General features: G+C 47.6%; 1 non-coding gene across 1 annotated transcript; it reads right to left on the reverse strand.

The window, feature by feature from the left end:
- Positions 1-24,571: 24,571 nt before the first annotated feature.
- TRNAV-AAC (transfer RNA valine (anticodon AAC)) lies at positions 24,572-24,644 on the reverse strand. Its single transcript has one exon. It is a non-coding gene; the product is annotated as a tRNA-Val (tRNA).
- Positions 24,645-25,533: the final 889 nt, after the last annotated feature.

Consider the following 25,533-nt stretch of genomic DNA (forward strand, 5'->3'; position numbering starts at 1 on the left):
ACAACACGTGGGTGGCTCTAATATGAAAAAACACGTGCAAATATACATTGCAGAAAGAGTCAGAGCATTACTTTCAAATTGCACACTGCATGTGGATCCAATCAGGTTAAAACATGATTAATGAAAGAACGTTTGGCAAAAAAGCAAGCAAGCCACGCACGGCCACGCACATGGCAGAGTTTCGAGTAACGTTCGATCAATAAGGATGGGTCATTTGCAAAAGGTTACCACATGCATAGCACATTATAAAACAACACATGGAACGTTCGATCGATAAGGATGGGTCATTTGCAAAAGGTTACCACATGCATAGCACATTATAAAACAACACGTGGGTGGCTCTAATATGAAAAAACACGTGCAAATATACATTGCAGAAAGAGTCAGAGCATTACTTTCAGAATGAAACACTGCATGTGGATCCAATCAGGTTAAAACATGATTAATAAAGGAAACATTTGGGAAAAAGCAAGCAAGCCACGCATGGCCACGCACATGGCGGAGTGTCGAGTAACGTTCGATCGATAAGGAATGGAGTCAGGCCATTTGCAAAAGGTTACCACATGCGTAGCAAATTATAAAACAACACATGGGTGGCTCTAATATGAAAAAACACGTGCAAATATACATTTCACAAAGAGTCAGAGCATTACTTTCAGAATGAAACACTGCATGTGGATCCAATCAGGTTAAAACATGATTAATGAAAGAATGTTTTGCAAAAAAACAAACAAGCCAAGCATGGCCATGCACATGGCGGACTTTGGAGTAACGTTCAATCGATAAGGAATCGAGTGAGGCCATTTGCAAAAGGTTACCACATGCGTAGCAGATTATAAAACAACACATGGGTGGCTCTAATATGAAGAAACACGTGCAAATATACATTGCACAAAGAGTCAGAGCATTACTTTCAGAATGAAACACTGCATGTGGATCCAATCAGGTTAAAACATGATTAATGAAAGAATGTTTTGCAAAAAAACAAACAAGCCACGCATGGCCATGCACATGGCGGACTTTGGAGTAACGTTCAATCGATAAGGAATCGAGTGAGGCCATTTGCAAAAGGTTACCACATGCGTAGCAGATTATAAAACAACACATGGGTGGCTCAAATATGAAGAAACACGTGCAAATATACATTGCACAAAGAGTCAGAGCATTACTTTCAGAATGAAACACTGCATGTGGATCCAATCAGGTTAAAACATGATTAATAAAGGAAACATTTGGGAAAAAGCAAGCAAGCCACACATGGCCACACACATGGCGGAGTTTTGAGTAACGTTCGATCGACAAGGAATGGAGTCAGGCCATTTGCAAAAGGTTACCACATGCGTAGCACATTATAAAACAACACGTGGGTGGCTCAAATATGAAGAAACACGTGCAAATATACATTGCAGAAAGAGTCAGAGCATTACTTTCAAATTGCACACTGCATGTGGATCCAATCAGGTTAAAACATGATTAATAAAGGAAACATTTGGGAAAAAGCAAGCAAGCCACGCATGGCCACGCACATGGCGGAGTTTCTAGTAACGTTCGATCGACAAGGAATGGAGTCAGGCCATTTGCAAAAGGTTACCACATGCGTAGCACATTATGAAACAACACGTGGGTGGCTCTAATATGGAAAAACACATGCAAATATACATTGCAGAAAGAGTCAGAGCATTACTTTCAAATTGCACACTGCATGTGGATCCAATCAGGTTAAAACATGATTAATAAAGGAAACATTTGGGAAAAAAGCAAGCAAGCCACTCACGGCCACGCACATGGCAGAGTTTCGAGTAACGTTCGATCGATAAGGATGGGTCATTTGCAAAAGGTTACCACATGCGTAGCACATTATAAAACAACACATGGGTGGCTGTAATATGAAAAAACACGTGCAAATATACATTGCAGAAAGACTCAGAGCATTACTTTCAGAATTAAACACTGCATGTGGATCAAACATAACGTACAAAGTAAAGAACTACAGATGGAAAACTTTACTCACCGACTACAAACGAGCTGCGTTAAAGGAAATTTTCTAGAACATCATGGTATTATATACACCACAATATGAGATAATTGGTTACATCAAAGTGATACAAAATATAAGTAAGCGATGATTGGATGGACTGTCATAAAGACTTCTAATTGGTCTGCGACGAATGTGCGCCGAGAAAGGGGATGCAATGAATTATGCCTACGTGGTGAAACGTCATAAAAAATCAAAGGCGCATGCGCAATGTTGGTGCAAAGGGGGGCCGCTCAAGCACGGGGGCCGGTGAATCATGGAACACCCCCAGCAGATGTTCCCAGTTATATTTTTTGCAATTAGTAACAACAGAACAAGCAGATTTTGAAACAATAGAAACGCCCATGGTTGCTCTTGGAGAATTCCTGGCGTTTTAAAATGCACCCGCCATTCGTACCGCCAGACTGGAAAATATGGGCAGCAGGTACCACGCACACATCCACATATCAGCTTCAGCTGATATGTCCATCACCAAATAAACATTCAGTGGCACAGCAGAAGAACCCAAGTTTCAAAAGACGATGACACAACAGTATATAGTCAATACACAACAAAAACAAGGGTGGGAGGGAACCTTTGAAGAGGCGAGGTGAAATGCGAGACACGGCCTGGTGGCCGTGAAAGTGAAAGTACGGCCGGTAAAAGAGACAATAGTACCAGGCAAACAAAAACAAGCACAAACAAAACAACCCGAGCACTGGCAGTAGAACCAGAAAATGCAATTGCGATTTCCAGCTTTTAAAAAGACAGGTATGCCCAGATTGCAAAAATTACTCAGCCCTGATTCAAGTGAACAAGCTCTTGGCATTGCTGTGGGGAGGGGGGGGGGGAGAATTGCGAGACACGGCCTGGCGGCCGTGAAGTGTGAAGCAGTGGGTGGTTTGAGAACTTATTTTGCACACTAAAATTCGCCCCTATCCATTCCTTGCCGAATGGGATAGGCTCGACCTAAAAATTATGCCACCCCCTCCCTTACCAGTACCCCTCCCTCAGCATGCCGAAAGACTACCAGAGACATTTCAGGGGCTCATCATAGCAAACACTCACTCCTGCACCAAAAACTCTTTCAGCCTCATTCACTTTCAAGGAATCACCCGCAGCCAGCTCTGACGTCACCTTTTAAGACTCCACAGAAGAGCAAAGGTCACGAGTTTTGTTCATTCATGTGTTTGTGATTTCAAACATGGCTCTTTTTCAAGGCACCGCTGTGCTTCGGCTCAGCTGACATGTCCATCAAAAAGGTGGGCGGTGGCATCACCTGTTGTTTATAGCTCTTAGAAAGGAGAGGTGCGCCGCTTTAAGCGCAAAAAAAAGAAAATTATGAATTGTCAAAATTGTTTTTTCAAGAGGGAACTCCTGAGCAAAGGTCACGGATTGGCAGTGTCCAGGAATGGCCCAGTTACTTACGACAATGATCTTCTGGAATTTCGGCCACTTTGGCACTGCCAAATGAGCCAGCTTGAAACTACAACTGTGTGGCCCAAACAACAGGACCATAAACAAGCAGTGGCAAAAACAATAGGTCTCGTCTACGAGGCTATCACTGCAGTGCAGGCTGCTCCGCCAAGGCGAGGAGCGACACCTCACTGCCTTTCAGCATGGGAAAAAAGGGAAAATAAAATGATGATAATGCAATCTTATTATAATTGTATTTTTCTGTGCTAGGGCAGAATTGTGGAGCGGGGCTAGGGTACGCAGGGGGAGGAGTGGTAGCACCCTCCTAAGTACTGCGGCTGGCCAAACATTCATGCGCACTTTGCATGTTCTCCATGCAGGCTGCATTAGAGCCTGGGTGGAGAACAAGCTCAGGCTCCCATGCCCCATCAGCGTGGCGAACAACTGAGCTCAGACCTATCACAATGCTGCATTGAGTGTTGTGATTGGCTTAGGGGAGCCTATCCTGTTTCCTGTTCAAACTGAAGCCAGGAAGAGGATGGAAGAGAGGCAGTGGTCAGCCAGCCGGCAGGTAAGTGTTCTTTCTTTCTTTTTTACTCCCCCTGCACCCCACTACTGCTTTGCAGGAGCAGCTGTGACTGGCTATCATCTCTGTTATGGTCTTTTAGCCATGTTTTACAGCATTCCAGCAGGTAGGGCTTCAAACCAACAATGGGGAGAGGGTTGGTGAGCATGTAAAAGCAACAACAAGGAGTTGGGTGGGTGGGAGGGTGTAAAAGAAACAACAACGGGTGGGGTGGGGTGGGTGGCAGGTGTGAAAGCAACAACAAGGAGTGGGGTGGGTGGGAGGGTGTAAAAGCAACAACAAGGAGTGGGGTGGGTGTAAAAGCACCAACAGGGAGTGGGCAGGAGTGTGTAAAAGCAATAATGCCCCGGTTACTTACCGGTAATCTTCATTACACCGAGTCCTTGTTTTCCTCGCCACAGTATTCACTCATGAGCCTCCGGCTCCACACATAACGCCAAGTATAAAACAAAAAAACGCTCTAGTCTCCCTCTCCCTCCTCCAAGATGGCCCCCAGTGGCTCCAGCCAATCCCATAAAGGGATACAGATACACCCAATCGACCTGAAAAACCAAGCCGCAGACATGAAGCCACCACCAGGGCCGGGAGGGAAGGGAAACTACACTGTGGCGAGGAAGACAAGGACTCGGAGTAATGAAGATTACCGGTAAGTAACCGGGCATTACCTCCTCGTCCGTCTTCCTCGCCACAGTATTCACTCACGAGCCGTTACCAGAGCAAAAATCAGCTTCATGCAAGGAAAACAGGCCACACCATCAATGCAGCAAAAACACAGTTTAATAACAAGAGGCATAATAACCAAAAAGGACAACCTCTCAAGGAACCCCCGCAGACAGAACAGAAGAGGCAAATGAAACAGAACCCCCACCCCCAATCTGAAGGCGGTAATGGGACATGAAGGTATGAGGGGATGACCACGTAGCAGCCGTGCAAACATCCTCCATGGACACCCCATTGAAAGCAGCCCACGACACAGCAACAGACCTGGTGGACCGACCCTGTACCGGAAGAGAGGGAACCTCAACAACAGCATAAGCCAACATAATGGCCTCTTTGATCCAACGACTGACCGTGGAGAGCGAGGGTTTCAGGCCCTGATGCGATAGACCAAAATTGACAAATAAATTGTCCACCTTACAAAAGGAAGACGTGCGTGACAAATAAATCAATAAGGCACGACGAACATCCAAGAGGTGCATAAGGCAATCCTCATCCGAGGAAGGATCAGGGCAAAGAACTGGAAGAACCACCTCCGCAGACCGGTAAAAATAAGAATCCACCTTAGGCACAAAAGTAGGATGAGGGCGCAAGACCACACGATCCGACAGAATGACCAAAAACGGGGCAGACTGTAGGAACGCCCCCAACTTCCCAATACGCCTGGCAGAAGCAATAGCCACAAGAAACACGACCTTGAGCGTCAAAAACTTCAAGTCCTCTGATTCCAATGGTTCGAAAGGAGCCAACTGCAAGGAATGCAACACCAACGGAAGGTCCCAATGAGGAGGATACAGGATAGGACGGGGATGCTGGAAGGACAGAGATTTAAAATGACGTGTCACCGAAGGGGAAATAGAAACCAAAGGTAGGACATGAAACGCCTGAATGCCGGCCCAATGAGCTCGAAGAGTCGAAATGGCAAAGCCCAACACAAACCATCATTTAAAAAATCCAGAATGTTAGCCGGGTCCAAAGAAGCCACTGACAGCCCGCGACCGACACACCAAGAAGCAAAATTATCCCAATGTTTTGCATAGGACTTCAGTGTAGAAGGCCTCCGGGACTGCTGAATGACTCCAGCCACAGCCATAGAACAACTGTCACGCATCAGAGAATCCCTCTCAAGAGCCAGGCCCGCAGACCCAGGGAACAGAACACAGGCAAAGGAAGAAGAGGACCCATCAGAGGGTAAGGCACGAATGGTAAGGCCCACCCCGGAGACACAGCCAATTCCAACAGCAGGGGATACCAAGGGGGACGTTTTCAACCCAGAGCAATCAGAAGTACAAAAGGACCCCTCCCCCTTGATCTTTTGCAAGACCGCCGGAATCAGGGGAACAGGGGGAAAGGCATACAACAGACCCTCCGGCCAAAGGAACGACACAGCACCCACCCTTGAGGCATCCCGGCAAGGCATAATCGTGCAAAAGCAGCGAATCTTGGCATCATACTGGGAAGCGAACAGGTCCACAATCGGAGAGCCAAACCTCCTCCATAATCTCCTGAACATCAAATGTTTGAGGGACAAAGACCCCATTGAAGGAAACACCCGGCTCAGACAATCCGTCACAGTGTTCTCCGGAACCGGCAGGTAAATGGCATTCAAGGACGCCAGGTTCACCTCCGCCCAACATCAAATTCGACGGCTGAGGCAACTGAGGGAACAAACCCTGCACCCCCCTTGATGGTTCACATAAGACATCACCACCTGATTGTCCGTCTGGACTTGCACATGGTGACCCCGAAGAAGATCCGAGATATCCAGCAGACCCAAAAGGATGGCCTTCAGCTCTTTGTAGTTGGAAGAACAAGACAATACCGACCGAGGCAAAACCCCCTGAGTCGCCAAATCCCCCAGAGTAGCACCCCACCCCAGCAGGCTGGCATCTGTAGTGAGAACTTGGGTGGGGACAATGAGAAAGGGGCGGCACATGGACAGATGGCCCTCATCTAACCACCAACCCAGGACCACCCGAACAGCCTTCGACATAGGAACCAAAACACTCATATCGAGGGAACATGGGTCTCAATGCGACAAAATGTGGGACACCACCGGGTACATGTGGAGGCGAGCCCATGGCACCGTCAACAAAGACGGCGACATCAGACCCTGGACCCTCAACCACAGGCTCACTGGATGAGAACGCCCCAACAACAGGGAATGAACTACAGACATCAGGGACAGAATCCGGGGAGGGGGCAGGAACACCATCCCCAAACGAGTCTTGAACAGAGCCCCAATGAAAGTCAATTCCTGCGCAGGAACCAGGGAGGACTTCGGCACATTCATGAGGAAACCGTGATGCTCCAGGACATGGCACACTCTCTGGACATGCAACTCCGCCTTAGAAAGAGAAGAAGCAGAAATTAAAATGTCGTCCAGATAAGGAAAAACACTAACCCCCTCTCCATGTAAATGTCCAATAAGAGGAGCCAGAATCTTAGTAAAGACCCTGGGAGAAGAGCAGAGCCCAAAAGGCAATACCTGGAACTGGTAATGACGACGCAGGACGCAAAACCGGAGAAACCACTGAGAGTCGGGATGAACAGGCACATGCAGATAAGCATCTCTCAAGTCTATGGATGCCAGGAAATCGCCCTGAGACACCAGAGGAAGGATCAACTGTAGCGAAACCATTTTGAATTTCTGGCGAGGGATGAAAGTATTGACCCACATCAGGTCCATCACAGGCCGAAGATCTCCGGTGCGTTTGGACACCAGAAATAGGATGGAATACACACCCAACCTCAACTGATCGCTGGGCACAGGAATCACCGCATTTTTGACCACCTGGGAATCGATGCCTTCCAAAAGTGCCAACCGTCTTAGATGGTCTACGGGACAAGGCATGGATCTGAAACAGTCTGGGGGAGTCTGGGTAAACCCAGGATGTACATCCTCCGAAACCACTTGAATAACCCACTGGTCCGACACAGTCTCTCGCCAAAAGGTCATGAAGCAAGTGAGGCGACCCCCAACCGGACCCACACCAGGAGCGATCCAGTCACGATTTGGAAACAGGAGAGGAAGAGGCAGAAGCCCCGGAGAACCAGGATTTATCAAAGGAAGGAGCACCCCGGCCACGCCCCCTTCCACGAAAGAACTGACCAGCCGACCCCTCCTGGAAGGACCAAAAGCCCTCTGAGAACCAAAGGCACGGAAGCGACCAGCCTTTTCAGGAGCGAGGAGTTTACTTTCCTCCGCCGTCTTCTTCACCATCTCATCCAAAGGGGAACCAAAAAGCTTAACCCCAGAAAAGGGGATCTTCATCCGGAGACCTCTCTGCGCAGCATCAGCCTTCCAGGAGCGAAGCACAGCTGACGCCTCGCAGCCACAGAAGACCCAGCTGCAGAAGCCGCTGCCCCTAAAGAATCAAAAGATACATCTGAAAGCATGCGAACCTGCTCCTCCATCATTGCCAGGGTAGAAGATACATCCTCCCCCTGGTCCAACAATTCCGACAGAGACTGAAAATCCTTAAGCAAGGACTGGATCGTGTAAGAGGAATAGGCCGCCGCCCAAGTGGAAAAGTTAGCAGCCGCAAAAGTGCGCTTAACCGCACCATCCACCTTCCGATCTACAGGGTCAGCAGGAGAAGAATCTTCAGAGACCACAGTCCCATGAGACGTCATACTGGCCATCAAGGAATCCACTTTGACCGAGGAAGGAAATTTCACCGCAAAATCCTGCAGAGGATAGCGCTTATTCAGGAAACGAGAAAAAGAGCCCTTGTCCACATCTTTCCATTCAGTTTCCAATACCTTCAACACCGAAGAATGAAGGGGCAATGAATCAGGTTCAGGACGCTGATACTGAGAAAACAAATCATCCTCCAGAGGCACAACAGAGTCAGGGAAAACCAAGTTTTTGCGTATGTGACATAGCACCTCCTTAAGGTCGGCACCCTGCACAAAACGACCCTTGACATCAACATCTTCCTCAGCGTCAGAGTCAACAGCCGGAACGCCATCAACCCACGCCTTTTTGTCAGGAGGAACAGCAACTCTATCTTGCAAGGTAGCTGCCACCGCAGAATTAATCATTTTCTGCAATAATTCCATAGAAGGAACAGACATTCCAGAACCAGAAGCCTCCAAGGAGTCAGGAGCAGACAAACTTGAAGAACGACCCTCCGTGTCACCAGCCACGAGTGAAACAACACAAGCAAGGGCCAGAAACACCTGAGCATGTAAAATAGCCCGAAGGTCGCTAAGCAACCATAGAAACACCCATTGACACGCCCCCAAAGGAAGCATAAAAATGCAGGAAGAAATGCGCGCAACCGCTAATGAGGCCCCAGACCGATGAACACAAAAGCGGGAAACAAGGACGCTCCCCGGCGCCGTCAACACACAGAACAGCCCCAAGGTAAGCGTCTGAAAACCTGTAATAAATAAAATACCCGACCGCGCAAAGTCCGTGAACCAGGACCCGCGGTCGGCAGGGCGCACACCAGCAACAAATCCCCGCTAAGCAGGAAGCGCAGGCGCGGCCCTCACGGAGCAGGAACACCGAGCGAACCCGCATCAAAGGCACCACAAGTCCACTAAAGCAGGACAAGGAGCATGGCAAAAGAAGGGGGTAACAAACACAATTTAACAATAAAAAACGAAGTGCAACACAACAACTAACTTCTCCCCAACTAAATACCTAAGGCAATAAGGGTTTGCTCAAGCAAGACCTCAGCCCCACTCAACTGACCAGCAGGGAACACAGAACTCGCAGTAGTGCAGAAAAAAAGAACAGGTCGATTGGGTGTATCTGTATCCCTTTATGGGATTGACTGGGGCCACTGGGGGCCATCTTGGAGGAGGGAGAGGGAGACTAGAGCATTTTTTTGTTTTATACTTGGAGTTCTGTGTGGAGCCGGAGGCTCATGAGTAAATACTGTGGCGAGGAAGACGGATGAGGAGTTAATGAGTAGTGGGGTGGGCGGTAGTGTGTAAAAGCAATAATGAGGAGTGAGGTGGGCTGGAGGGTTTAAAAGAAACAAGGAGGAGTGGGAAGGAGGGTATAAAAGCAATAATGAAGAGTGGGGTTAGGCAGGAGTGTGTAAAAGCAACAACAAGGAGTTGGGTGGCTGGGGGTTTCATGTACAAGCAACAAGGTGGGTGCGGGGTGTAAAAGCAAAAAGGTGGGGGGGGAGGGTGTAAAAGAAACAGCGTGGGGGGATGGGAGGATATGAAAGTATAGGGTTGGAGGGAAGGTGTAAAAGCAACAATGACGGATAGGGTCGGTGAGGCAGGGGTGTAAAAGCAACAATGAGGAGTAGTACAGGAGGGAGGGAGCGGGTGTAAAAACAACGTGGAGTGGGGTGGCTGGGGGCTTTGTGTACAAACGACAAGGTGGGTGTAGGTCTAAAAGCAACAAGGTGGAGGGGAGGGTGTAAAAGCAACAGTGTGGGAGATGGGAGGATATAAATGAAACAGGGTAGGTGGGAGAGGGTGTAAAAGCAACAACGTGGATGGGGTCAGTGGACAGGGGTGTAAAAGCAACAATGAGGAGTAGTACTGGAGGGTGGGAGCTGGTGACAAAACAACGAGGAGTGGGTTGGGTGGGAGGGGGTGTCACAGGAAAAACGAGGAGTGGGGTGGGTGGGAGTGTTGTCAAAGGAAAAACGAGGAGTGGGGTGGGTGGGAGGGGTATCAAAGCAACAACGAGGAGTGGGGTGGGTGGAAGGAGGTTTAAAGCAACACTGAGGAGTGGGGTGGGAGGGAGGGGATGTCAAAGCAACATCGAGGAGTGGGGTGGGTGGGAGGGTGTTTAAAGCAACAGCGAGGAGTGGGGTGGGTGGAAGGGGTGTCAAATGGAAAATGAGGAGTGGGGTGGGTGGAAGGGGGTGTCAAAGTAACAACGAGGAGTGGGGTGGGTGGGAGGGATGACATAGCCACAAGGAGGAGCAGGATGGGAGTCTGGGAGTGGTCAAATCAACAAGGAGGAGCAGGATGGGAGTCTGGCAGGGAGTCAAAGCAACAAGGAGGAGCAGGATGGGAGCCTGGGAGGGGGTCAAAGCAACAAGGAGGAGCAGGATGGGAGTCTGGGAGGGGGTCAAAGCAACAAGGAGGAGCAGGATGGGAGCCTGGGAGGGGGTCAAAGCAACAAGAAGGAGCAGGATGGGAGTCTGGGAGTGGTCAAAGCAACAAGAAGGAGCAGGATGGGAGTCTGGGAGTGGTCAAATCAACAAGGAGGAGCAGGATGGGAGTCTGGGAGTGGTCAAAGCAACAAGGAGGAGCAGGATGGGAGTCTGGGAGTGGTCAAATCAACAAGGAGGAGCAGGATGGGAGTCTGGGAGGGGGTCAAAGCAACAAGGAGGAGCAGGATGGGAGCCTGGGAGGGGGTCAAAGCAACAAGGAGGAGCAGGATGGGAGCCTGGGAGGGGGTCAAAGCAACAAGGAGGAGCAGGATGGGAGTCTGGCAGGGAGTCAAAGCAACAAGGAGGAGCAGGATGGGAGCCTGGGAGGGGGTCAAAGCAACAAGGAGGAGCAGGATGGGAGCCTGGGAGGGGGTCAAAGCAACAAGGAGGAGCAGGATGGGAGTCTGGCAGGGAGTCAAAGCAACAAGGAGGAGCAGGATGGGAGCCTGGGAGGGGGTCAAAGCAACAAGGAGGAGCAGGATGGGAGCCTGGGAGGGGGTCAAAGCAACAAGGAGGAGCAGGATGGGAGTCTGGCAGGGAGTCAAAGCAACAAGGAGGAGCAGGATGGGAGTCTGGGAGTGGTCGAGGAGCAGGATGGGAGCCTGGGAGGGGGTCAAAGCAACAAGGAGGAGCAGGATGGGAGTCTGGGAGAGGGTCAAATTAATATGGAGTAGCAGGATGGGAGTCTGGCAGGGATTCAAAGCCACAAGGAGGAGCAGGATGGGAGTCTGGGAGTGGTGAAAGCCACAAGGAGGAGCAGGATGGGAGTCTGGGAGGGGGTCAAAGCAACAACACTGGACGAGGGCATGAAAGAATCAATGCGGGACAGTGGTGCAAACAAAAAAATAAATGTGAGCAACAAAACACAATGAGGTAAGAGGGCAAGCAACATAGTTCCAATATCGGCCCGCACACCAGCCCCCATCATAAATGTTGTACATAATAAATAAACAGACAAGACAACTTGTTGGTGGGAAAAGGTAGCTGTAGTTTTATTAGCATATCTTATGCCAACACATGGTGGGTTATCTTACAGACGATCCAAAGGCAAGCCGCCCCTTGCAGCTTGCCACCTGATAGGCCAAGTAGCCTGCAGCCTTGGCCAGGCCGTGCTTCGCTGTTGTGGTGAGAGGATAGCCCCTCCCATATCCGGTGAACCATTGGTCCACTCTCTTGCTCACCCCCCTTCCCCCCCCCTATGAGGGGCAGAGCGTTCAAGCGACCCCCGGTTGTCCAGGTTACCAACCGCCTGATAACGGGCTGCCGTCACACCCCAGGGTCCACCGCACAGATCTCCCGGGGATATTGGGCCTCAGCACCATTTGTGCTTCTGAATAGGGTACTCCTGAGTACCTTTTGCCTCTGGATCGTCCTGTAAATCCTCCTGCAACACAAATAACAAATATTACAAGCATAGCTCCCCCGCCTCCTGAGATGCAGGATAAGCGGCAGGGAGGGCAACATCGAGGGAAGAAGGAGGACAAAGAGGCCGCCTAGAGGGAGGGGGAAGCCTAAGTACCCCCCCACCCGGCCGGAAGTGACGCACCTGCAGCCTATTAGCGACCTATAGGCCTGCTGCGCTTGCCACCTTGTGGCACTACGGGGTCCGCCCTCTTATGAGGGTCCCCTGCGGAGACGAGTCGGTCGGCCCGAAAAGACCACAGAACAAAGACAATGAACAAAAAATGCTGGATGGGAGGGCAGGCAACAATACAGAACGGGACAGGAGTGTGGGTGAGGGTCATCAACAATATGGACGGGACGGGGGAATCAACAACATGGATCACAATGGAGGGTGGGCTGGGGGCAAGCTACAGCACAGTTGGGCTGGAGAGGTTTGAATTGCGCATGTCGGTCTGGCTGTAGCCAGGTACCAAATCAACATACCCGCCTCAACCTGAAGTTGTAACTCCTCACTGCTGGGGTGGCGGAGTGAGCTAAAGAATGGTGACGGATTAAACCCAGATCAGTTGACTGGGGGTGAGTGTTTGTATTCTCAACGCTCCGTCCATCACCACCTTTGGTTTTTCTTCACTCCTCAATGCTGCCAATTAGAAGCAGTTACGCTCTGGCCCGCCCTTCCCTCACACTCCATTTGATGGCAGAGAGTAAAAAACTAATAAGGTAATTAAATCATTTTATTACCATTGTTCTCACGCTTTCTGCGCAGCAGTGTGGGCGGGGCATGCTCCTCATCTCCTATGGCGGAACTGCCACTGCGATTTGAGTATATTGCAAACAACAGGGTTGTACCCAAATAGTCAAAGGGACCTGGGTGATCAATTGTTATAAACAGAGGGGTCCCCAACTGGTAAGGAGTAGGTAAGAAAACATAAACATTTTTGCAGAGAAACAGAGATTCAAAAAAGAAAATCGGAAATATTTTATAAATGCAGTGTTTTATTCACAGTGCACTCATATCATCATAGTAGAGTTTTTTAGAAACCAAAATAAATAGGTACTTTTCATTTGTTCATGTGCCCAAAGATAAAAAAGGGAAAAAGGCGAGGTGAAGTTAATAGAAATTAGTAGAGACTCACTTTACATTCAATTGTGACATAAAGCATACATTGAAATTCATGTATAAGTTATTCATCAATGATCCCCATCGTTCGGGGTCGCATACGATATACACAAGTTAGAACATTATTGTATATTCAAGCTCCTATTAAGCTGTATAAATCACGCTGATGGTAGGAGTTGACAAAGGTAGATAGCAGTCTACGTTTCGACCCAAGGTTTTGTAGGATGATTGATCCTTACAGCGCGGGTCTTCATCAGGACATGTGGGGGGAGGGGGATGGGCAAACCTCCTAGGGTTAGAAAAAATAAGAACTAATTAATCATCAAGGGCTAAACAAGTCCCTATGTAGCCGTAGCGGTGGAAACCGCTCGGGAAAATGCATTAAAAACACTGAGGACTAAAGGGGGGAGCGCGTTATCAACAAAGGTGCACCATATTTACCTGCCGCAAAGTACAGGTCAAAGGGTAACAAGTGTGGCCAAAAATAGCTCCGGGATAATCTGAAGGGATCGAAAAATCGAAAAAAAGGGGGTCAGGATCGTTATGATTACACAGTTCAGTGACCAACAGTAGTTTGGGAGATTGTTGCGGGCATTACCTTATTTTGAAAGACGGCTGGGGTAGTTCAACAGTCCGTATCTAGGAAAGGAAAATGAAAGAGCGGGACCATTAAATTGTCCGTTCACCGTTTGGTAAGGGATCAACAGAGGATTTGTAAAAGGTTCGCAGAACGAGCTTACCCGTTAACACAAGTTTGCCGGGTCTACAGGGAGGTCTCGAGGTCGATGGCGTCTCCCGTAACCAGGAAGTAAGGCGGGAGGGGGCATGGTAACCTTAAGTATGCTGCAATGGAGTGAGAAGAAAGACTACTCCGCGGCGGTTGCTAGGTGACCATCCCGTTGTGGGAAAGCATCGGGTTTTTGAAGGAGAGCTCCTCCGGGTAGTTATTACGTTGCACTGAATTACTTTCCTGCATGAACCTGCCAAACAGGGCGGTTTAGATGCATAACACATTCCAAATTTAAAACAGCCAAAGGTTTTGATAACTTGTTACCGCCAGATCGCTTGTCTGCATGGACCTACCGACATGGCGATTTACATGTATGTCATAACACTTTCCAAATTTAAGAACAAAAGATTAAGATAAAATGATTTCACTAGATCGCTTGTCCGCATGAACCTACCGACATGGTGGTTGAATGCATACCGACTCACAGAGTATGATCAAAATGGGAAGACAGATTTAAAGTGATAGAGTGAGATTTGGAGATTAGCTTGTCCGCATGAACCTACCGACATGGTGGTTGAATGCATACCAACTCACAGAGTATGATCAAAATGGGAACACAGATTTATAGTGATAGAGTGAGATTTAGAGATTAGCCAGTTGAGCAAAACTATTTTCAGATTCATTGAGCCCATTCTGTACAGAATCAAAAAAGTCTATCCATTTCAGTTCCCTGACATTAAGAATCGGGGCTATATTGCCGCCCCTAGGGCCCAGTTTCACCTGTTCTAGTATGACCCACTTCAGGCTTTCAGGTAAGTGGTTTTCTTTATTGCAGTGTTCTACCAGAGGGGCTCCTTGCACCTTGCACCTGACACGGCTGCAGTGTTGTAAAAACCGCCCTTTTGCACGTTGCTGTGTCTGTCCAACATAAGGTAAGTCACACGGACAGATAATGCAGTATACCACATTGGTGGTGTTGCAGTTGGTGTGTGACTTAAGTATTACTCGTAGTTGCTTATGAACAAATTCCTTTGTCTGTATGGTCGAAGGGCAGGCCTTGCAACAACCACATCTGAAGTGACCCACAATAGGTGGAAGGTTCCACATTGAAGTGATGGCGGGTTCATTCTCGGTTTCAAGGAATGAACATACTACGTGATCGCGAATGTTCTTGGCCTTTTTAAAGGAGTGTAGTGGTAGGTCTTGACTGTCGAGGTCCTCTGAAATTAAGCTCCAATGTTTGTTAATGGCTTTCTTGATTGAGTTGCTTTGGGTCGAGAAAGTTGTTACACAAATAAGGCGCTTTTCATTATTCCGTTTTCGCTCATTAGGTTGTAGCAAAACTTCCCGTGGATTGAACCATGCTCTCTTCCTGGCTTTCTTGATCAGGCGCTTGGGATAGCCGTGTTCTATCAGCCGTTCCATGAGGTTTTCGGATTGCTCCATATAATCCTCTTTCTTGCTGCAGTTGCGATGGATTTGCAAGAATTGCCCAAAAGGCAAGTTGTCCCTCAGGCCTCGCGGATGATGGCTGGAATATTGGAGTAGTGAATTTCTCTCTGCCGGCTTCCTGAATAGAGTTGTGTGTAGTACATCCTCCTCGGCGATGATGGAGATATCCAAAAAATTGATAGCTTTTTTATCAAATTGAATAGTAAATTGGATATCTTGTGACCTCATGTTAAGCCAGATGAAAAAATCATTGATTTCAGTTTCAGTTCCAGTCCAGATTAAAAGGATATCATCTATATAACTCATCCACATACGTATGTTGGATCTAAATGGATTGATATCATTCAGTACGAATGTTTCTTCGTATTGTTGACATGAAGATTATGGCTAAATCAGGCGCAAATGCCGCCCCCATAGCCACGCCTTTGGTCTGAAGGTAGAAACAGTTCTGGAACATAAATTTTTTTTTCATCATGGCAATTTTGAGAAGTAAAATAATGAATGACGTAGGAACCTGGACAGGTGCCACTCGTTTGTTCAGCGCGAGTGTAGCCACAACCAGTGCTTCTTCTTGAGGTATGCTAGTATAAAGCGACACAATGTCACATGTCGCAAGTAGTTCTTGTCTTGAATCAAATGGACGTCCATCTATTAAATTGATTGTGTGTGTTGTGTCACGAAGGTAGGTTGCAGTGTCTTCGGCCAGTGGTTTAAGAAAAAAGTCTATATATCTGCATAGGGGTTCCAGTATAGAGCCGCAGCCGGAAACGATTGGTCGTCCCGGTGGTTGGTTTAAGTCTTTATGCACCTTGGGCAAGGTGTAAATTGTTGGAATCCTTGGGTCTTTTTGATTTAGATATCGGAACTCTTGGTCGGATAGGAATCCTTGATCCAAACCCTCTTGTGTGGCTCTTAGTATCCAGCCAATTCCTTAGATGGATCACCGGGTAGCCTCCTATAGCTGATTCCATCCCCTAGTTGTCTCATGATCTCGTTCTTGTAGTTGTCCACGTCTTGGACAACAATTGCACCGCCTTTGTCGGCGGGTTTCACGACCACAGTCTTGTTCTCTTTCAGGGATGATAGAGCAAGTTTCTCTGCTTTACTGATGTTGTATTTGATGAATTTCTTTTCATCCAGGATCCTCTTTACATCACGTAGGACAAGGCTTTCATAGGCCAGAATGCGTTGGGTCATAGCATAGGTAGGGGGGACAAAGGTTGATGGAATTCTAAGACCAGTGGTAGAAGAATGTTGTTGGATTGGTCTGTCTTTAAAAAAGTATCTGAGTCTAATTTTTCTGAAAAAATTGTGAAGTTCAGCTATGGTGGTGAAGACATTAGGTATAGCAGTGGGTACAAATGATAAACCACGGCTGAGTACTCTCATTTCTTCTTCCTTCAAAGTATATTTAGAAATGTTTATCACAGGGGAGGAAATGGATCTCACCATCTGTAATTCTTTCTGCGGGTCGATCTCTCCCCGTGTTCCTCCTGGGGGGGGGGAAGTTCACCTGTGTCGTACCTCTTCCCCTGCCGGAATCCCATTCCTCTCTCAAATTCTGTTGTCCCCTGCCAGAGCCTCTGTTCCAATTGTTGCCTCTGCCACGGGGGGGTCTCCATCCACCCTGTCCTAAAAAAGAGTTGGGTTGGTAGGTAGGGCCGTATGCTTCCTGGTATCTGTAGGATCCACTGGGGCCGGCTTGTTCGGAATCCTCTCCGGAACTGTGGGATGAGTCCGAGAAGGTGGTGAAGTTTCGTCTGCCCCTAAAGCACCGCGTCCCCGGTTGGTAAATCTACCTTGTGGATCTTGCCGGTAGTATTCCTCCTGGAGGTAGGGGTACGTTTTTTCCTGGATATCTGCTGACTCATCTGCAGATAGTTCAAAATTCTGCAGCCAGGGCAATCTTCGGTCTAACTAGAAGATCTAGGGCCAGCAATCTCCTTGTCTCTCTGCATTGGTTGCCGATTCGTAAGCGTATCTTCTTCATGACCCTAACTACAGCTTTTAGGGCGCTTCACAATTTCGGCGCTGAATATCTGCAGAGAAGGGTCAATTTCTATCTTCCATCTAGACCTCTGAGATCTGCTGCCCAGGCCAAGGCTATCGTTCCAACAGTGAAGCGTGCTCGCTGTGGAGGTCGCTCCTTTAGTTACCTTGCACCCCGCCTCTGGAACACACTGCCCTTGACGTTGCGGGCGTGCACCAATCTCTCGGTTTTTAGGAAAGGACTTAAAACCCATCTGTTTGCTTTGTAATGCTGTTATGGTTAATTCTGGTTATATTTTCTGTTATGGCTGTTTGTTTGTTGCTGGTATTTGGTGTGATGATCTTTTGCGCCGGGACGCTCTTTGGAGCAGCTGAGCGCTCTACAAAACAAACAGTAACATAACATAACATAACACATTATCGTACAATCTCAAATCTCGTGCAAGCTTCTCCAATTTTTTCTTAATGGTGGTTGTCTCGAAATCTTGGAGTGTGGAGACAAGTTTGGTCAGAGCTTCTTTTGAGTTAGTCAGGGTTGAATCACCAGTTATTTCTGCCTTCAAATCCGATATCTGTTTTGTCAGGACTGCGACTTGTTCATTGGCGGTTTCGATTCCTAGCATCATCCAATGTCGCGAACAATTGTTCGCGACAAAGCTGAAACCTTCCCGGAACTTCGGGATATCCACAAAAATCGCTGGCTCCACTTTAACCTGTAAACCTACAGGAATAATATTTGACTGCAAGCATTGTGCTAGGAAATGTCCGTGCAATTTTGTTCTAATCAATTTCTTCTCAAGGCGTTCTAAATTATTGATCTTATCATTAAGTGTGAAATCAAGGTTCGGTATGTTGGGAGAAAGGAAATTGTTCGCTGGATCTAGGAGAAGTTGTTTGATATAGTCCTCAGTGTAAGATAGAATTTCTTTGTCAACCATTTTACATTGGTTATAAATCCACAATGTTACACTTTTTTAAAAAAAAAAGGAAAAAACCTCGCAGACATCGCATGCAAGAAAGAGGATTATATGGAGCAATATAATATGGAGCAATCCGAAAACCTCATGGAACGGCTGATAGAACGCGGCTATCCCAAGCGCCTGATCAAGAAAGCCAGGAAGAGAGCATGGTTCAATCCCCGGGAAGTTTTGCTACAACCTAATGAGCGAAAACGGAATAATGAAAAGCGCCTTATTTGTGTAACAACTTTCTCGACCCAAAGCAACTCAATCAAGAAAGCCATTAACAAACATTGGAGCTTAATTTCAGAGGACCTCGACAGTCAAGACCTACCACTACACTCCTTTAAAAAGGCCAAGAACATTCGCGATCACGTAGTATGTTCATTCCTTGAAACCGAGAATGAACCCACCATCACTTCAATGTGGAACCTTCCACCTATTGTGGGTCACTTCAGATGTGGTTGTTGTAAGGCCTGCCCTTCGACCATACAGACAAAGGAATTTGTTCATAAGCAACTACGAGTAATACTTAAGTCACACACCAACTGCAACACCACCAATGTGGTATACTGCATTATCTGTCCGTGTGACTTACCTTATGTTGGACAGACACAGCAATGTGCAAAAGTGCGGTTTTTACAACACTGCAGCCGTGTCAGGTGCAAGGTGCAAGGAGCCCCTCTGGTAGAACACTGCAATAAAGAAAACCACTTACCTGAAAGCCTGAAGTGGGTCATACTAGAACAGGTGAAACTGGGCCCTAGGGGCGGCAATATAGCCCCGATTCTTAATGTCAGGGAACTGAAATGGATAGACTTTTTTGATTCTGTACAGAATGGGCTCAATGAATCTGAAAATAGTTTTGCTCAACTGGCTAATCTCTAAATCTCACTCTATCACTATAAATCTGTCTTCCCATTTTGATCATACTCTGTGAGTTGGTATGCATTCAACCACCATGTCGGTAGGTTCATGCGGACAAGCTAATCTCCAAATCTCACTCTATCACTTTAAATCTGTCTTCCCATTTTGATCATACTCTGTGAGTCGGTATGCATTCAACCACCATGTCGGTAGGTTCATGCGGACAAGCGATCTAGTGAAATCATTTTATCTTAATCTTTTGTTCTTAAATTTGGAAAGTGTTATGACATACATGTAAATCGCCATGTCGGTAGGTCCATGCAGACAAGCGATCTGGCGGTAACAAGTTATCAAAACCTTTGGCTGTTTTAAATTTGGAATGTGTTATGCATCTAAACCGCCCTGTTTGGCAGGTTCATGCAGGAAAGTAATTCAGTGCAACGTAATAACTACCCGGAGGAGCTCTCCTTCAAAAACCCGATGCTTTCCCACAACGGGATGGTCACCTAGCAACCGCCGCGGAGTAGTCTTTCTTCTCACTCCATTGCAGCATACTTAAGGTTACCATGCCCCCTCCCGCCTTACTTCCTGGTTACGGGAGACGCCATCGACCTCGAGACCTCCCTGTAGACCCGGCAAACTTGTGTTAACGGGTAAGCTCGTTCTGCGAACCTTTTACAAATCCTCTGTTGATCCCTTACCAAACGGTGAACGGACAATTTAATGGTCCCGCTCTTTCATTTTCCTTTCCTAGATACGGACTGTTGAACTACCCCAGCCGTCTTTCAAAATAAGGTAATGCCCGCAACAATCTCCCAAACTACTGTTGGTCACTGAACTGTGTAATCATAACGATCCTGACCCCCTTTTTTTCGATTTTTCGATCCCTTCAGATTATCCCGGAGCTATTTTTGGCCACACTTGTTACCCTTTGACCTGTACTTTGCGGCAGGTAAATATGGTGCACCTTTGTTGATAACGCGCTCCCCCCTTTAGTCCTCAGTGTTTTTAATGCATTTTCCCGAGCGGTTTCCACCGCTACGGCTACATAGGGACTTGTTTAGCCCTTGATGATTAATTAGTTCTTATTTTTTCTAACCCTAGGAGGTTTGCCCATCCCCCTCCCCCCACATGTCCTGATGAAGACCTGCGCTGTAAGGATCAATCATCCTACAAAACCTTGGGTCGAAACGTAGACTGCTATCTACCTTTGTCAACTCCTACCATCAGCGTGATTTATACAGCTTAATAGGAGCTTGAATATACAATAATGTTCTAACTTGTGTATATCGTATGCGACCCCGAACGATGGGGATCATTGATGAATAACTTATACATGAATTTCAATGTATGCTTTATGTCACAATTGAATGTAAAGTGAGTCTCTACTAATTTCTATCAACTTCACCTCGCCTTTTTCCCTTTTTTATCTTTGGGCACATGAACAAATGAAAAGTACCTATTTACTTTGGTTTCTAAAAAACTCTACTATGATGATATGAGTGCACTGTGAATAAAACACTGCATTTATAAAATATTTCCGATTTTCTTTTTTGAATCTCTGTTTCTCTGCAAAAAATTTTATGTTTTCTTACCTACTCCTTACCAGTTGGGGACCCCTCTGTTTATAACCACTGCGATTTGAGTGTACTGCAGCTTGGAAGATTTCGGCACAGCATTAAATAGGCTATAGCAGTGAAAATGCAGGTACTCTCTCTGAATATAGATGCTGTAGGAGTGTAATATTGACTAATTGTGTGCAGGGGAAGATGGACCCCACAGCCAGAAAGCAGAAAGCAGAAAACTCAGTTGAAAACGCAGAGAGGAGTTGCTGAAATGGTCAGCGGGTCAATGGAGGTTGGCCAGCCCTCTTCTGCCATTGGTTAGTTCCAGTGTTAGTCACACTGTATGTCGGTCCATGACAGCATACAGCGTCTGGCTTTTTAGCAGCGCCATTGGCTCCATAGCCTTTTTGCCTGATCACATGTGCACATCTGTCTGACAATGAGTGCCCTTCAGTGCCAGGGCTGGGAGCCAGTTCTACAGGCTTCCATTTTGTTATTTTTAATGGGTCATCTTTAAATTTGTTTCTTCACTTTTGTATTTTGTTTTGTAAAGCATTCTGCAGCTCCCAGGTCGCTCGCTTGCGCCTCGGTTCATTTGTAATGCACCGCATCCTGTGCTGCCATTGCTCCTAAACCGTACAGCTATCTTGGAATGGTACTGTCCCTAATGTGCCGTTACTTTACCATCCCAAAATGGCCACCAATGCTTCTAAACATGTCGTTCATGATGGAAATTTAAATAACGGTACCCTATGTACAATGCTATTGCAATATGGCAACCCGCTGCTAAGTTTAATTATTATTATTATTTCTTCTACTTTTATTCTTTTGATTTATATTGCTTACGTAGGCGCTGGAAGTAGTGGAAGGTGCTGCAGCCCTCAAAAGGACCATGCCTGAATTCAGAAGGGAGTGAGCAATAAAGATGCCTGGAAAGTTGTGTTTTTTTTGTCACATTTGCTGTGCATCAAAGACAGGGGTATATTTTCTGACAAACTGTAGCTTATTATTTTAATTTACAAATCACTGTTACTTTTCTTTCTCTTGATGCAAATTGAGAGGATTTGGTCGAGTGAACTATGTGACAGTCTTGCAAGTATCCAGAGAGTCTGATTTTTTCTAGCATGAAATAAAATTCAAACAGTTATTAATGACCTGTACAAATATTGAAAAATTCACCACCAGTTAGGAAACAAAAAATAGAGCCCATTTTTACGTAATTCCAAAGTGTGATGAAAAGAAAGATTAAATACAATAAAGACCGTTTACTTGGTGATGCGCAAATGAAAAATATCCACTGAAACCTCACACATTCTCTGTGGTTTCTGCCATATATTCCCAAGCAACACCCATGGTTTTTGACACTGCCCCAGATTTACACAGTGGCGGCTCCTCGTCGGCTATGGCGGAGGAGCGTCGCCCGACTGCTTTTAAGCACTGATAAACAGAAAATGACAATAACCTAAAGTTATATTCATTTTATGTTTCGTGTCCTGCTGCTTTGCGGCTGCCGGGTGGGCGCGGCAGCTCTGATCTCCAAGCAGGGCAGGGGATGGGTGGTTTGCCCACTCCTAAGTGCGCAATGGCTGTTTGGTCGATCCTCTCAGGCAGCCCAAACCAGTCAGGCGCACTTTACTGTTCTCTATGCAGGCTGCATTACAGCATTGTGATTGGCTTAGGGGAGGGAGCCTGGTTGCCTGCTTCCTGCTTCTGTTGGAGACAGGAGAGCAGGAGGAGAGAAGATGCGGGTCCCGGCCTTGAGGTACGTTGACATTTTTTTTTCTGATCTCTCCTACTCCCCCTGCGCGATTGCCGCCCCACGCCCACCACCCGCGTCCACGTCACTACCCGCGAGCCTTCCCGCAGTGACAGGAATAACAACATAGCATAAATCTGGGGCTGCGCCAAAACTAACGCCTTCAAAAGCAGGCGTAGCGTGGAAGAAATAACAAGGAGAAAATGCAATGCCTTACTCTGCATGAAAGGAGCGTTCCACAGGTGCTGCAGTGTGGGTGTTCCCAAGCAACACCCATGGTTTTTGACACTGCCCCAGATTTACACAGTGGCGGCTCCTCGTTGGCTATGGCGGAGGAGCGTCGCCCCGCTGCTTCGAAGCAGTGAGGAACATAAAATGACAATAACTTAAAATTATTGCCATTTTAATGTTTTGTGTACTGCTGCTTTGTGGCAGGCGCTTGGGCGCGGCTGCTCTGCTCTCCGAGCAGGGCAGGGGAGGAGTGGTTTGCCCACTCCTAAGTGCGCAATGACTGTTTGCGCAATGGCCGGTCCTCTCAGGTAGCCCAAACCAGTCATGCGCACTTCACTGTTCTCCATGCAGGCTGCATTACAGCCTGCATGGAGAACATGCCCACCCCTCAACTCGGCACAGAACGTTGTGATTGGCTTAAGGGAGGGAGTCCGGCTGCGTGCTTTCAGTTCCTGTCGGAGACAGGAGAACAACAACAGGAGGGCAGAAGATGCAGACCCGGACTCGAGATACGTTTTTTACGTTTTTTTATTTCCGATACCCCCTACTCCCCCCCCGTGACTGGCACCCCACCCTTCCCCTGCGTCCACGTCGCCACCCGCGAGTCCTGCCAGATGCGACTGGATTTACAACATAGCCTAAATCTGGGGCAGCGCCAAAACTAACGCCTTCACAAAGCAGGCACAGCATGGAAAAAAGAAAAAGGAAAAAATTTTATATTTCTCCTCATTTATTCCTTTTTCCACAGCGCACATAGAACGAGGAATACGCCTCCTTTGATTGTTTTTGTGCACATAGACAATCATGCCAACGACACAGACACTCTTGCACCGTGGTGTAAGGGTGCATGCATTGGCACTAGGCTGCAGTTTGTGCACCTGTGCACTGGCAGACAGGACAGGAATGTGCCGTAGCTTGTAGAAACGGCGTCTTCCTTCTCTTTTCTTTTCACGCAGCGCAACTCACCTAGAAGGCTTGCGGCGCTGCCCTACTCCAAAATATTGTAAATAGGCTACTCATTTTGGACTTGCATCGCTCTTGCACCAAGTTGCGTGGTGCAAAGAGTGACGCAACTCCGCTCGTAAATAGGACCCTTTATTCCTAGGAGTGAGGATATCAGGCGCAGTCCGTGCAGGTAACAGCGGTGGGGCCGAGTAAGGGGGGATTTCGAAGGACGATGCAGAGGAAAAATTAAATAATTAATTAATTTTCCCTTCGTCGTCCGTTGAAACCTCCCCCAACCCGGCCCCACCGCCTCACCGCTGTTCCTTGTTGTGGACGTCACAATACGTGGGGTCCAAGGTCAGTGAGCGTGATTGGGCCCAGGGCGTGAGGCTCACACGCAATCAGTGGGATTCACTCAGAGGCACTGAGGGATCAACTCACCGTGTGTGATTGTGCCTGCAGTGTGTGAGTCACTGTGGGATAGGGCTGCTGTGCACAAGGTGTGAGACTCACAAATAGAAGGATTGCACCGGAAGGATGTATCATTGCAAGACACGTATAAATAATAAAAATGAGGAGGAAGAAAGGACAGAAGAATAAAAAGGTTAATGTTGTTAATTCAACGTTTTTTTTCTCAAGTTTCTAAACGTGTAACTGTTGATGTTTCAGTCACAAAAGTCATCTGCCGAAACCCGGGATCGAACCAGGGACCTTTAGATCGTTAGTCTAACTCTCTCCCAACTGAGCTATTTTGGCCGCTTTAGTTTTTTTTGCTCCATTCAAAATAACTTTACTGCTAACACTCATAACACTCCTAAGGCGGAAGCCGGGAAATAGAGTCTGTATTTGTATTCACTCTGCAATTTTTTTAAATCGCCGTATTTTAATCCCCCTCACTTAATTTATCCCTGAGCACTTGAACGATCCCCACTTGGGATTCCTGCCGTCCTCCCTGGGCCTATTCACGGGCCCAGCAGGAGCACACTCACCTCCTCCCCAGGCGCAATCAGCGGCCGCCATCTTGGGTGAGGGCTAGGACAGTGCGCTAGTGCTTCGGCCGATTTGGGGCCAGCGCACTATAAAATGGACCCCACTTCCCGTCCGCGCAGCGGGCGGGCAATGCGGGCGCGCCAATGGCGCGCCAGAGGCAAGCCTGTCTGGGCCCGTCCGGGCCCTGCCGGGCTCAGGGCGAAAACCTATGCCCGTTCCAACTGACAGCCCCATTTCTTACTCCCAAAGTGAGCTCCTCTCCTTGAGACCACGTAAGCATAGACACTGTCATTATGTGCTCAAGTATGAGCACACGTACACGCACTGCAATCTCTGTAGCTCAGACTCTTCTGGATCGCGGCATCACTACCCAGCCACCACTGACCTACGCATGGCCTTACTGAACTACAGGTCCCTCCCGAAACATTGTCTCGAGCTTAACTTCCTGCTACAGGATCATAACCTGGGCATTCTGTTTCTTACAGAAACGTGGCTATCCGCCAACTGAGAGGCCGATGTTGTCCGCACTCTTCGCCCAGGATACCTTATACACTCGCAGCTCAAACCCTCGGGATAAGGAGGCGGACTGGCCATTCTGTACAAAAACCACTTAACTGGCAGGATGAAGGACGGCGGAATTTCGTATTCCGAAAAC

Source organism: Lissotriton vulgaris, chromosome 1_1 (genome assembly GCF_964263255.1).
Source record: "Lissotriton vulgaris chromosome 1_1, aLisVul1.2, whole genome shotgun sequence".
Lineage (NCBI taxonomy): Eukaryota > Metazoa > Chordata > Amphibia > Caudata > Salamandridae > Lissotriton > Lissotriton vulgaris.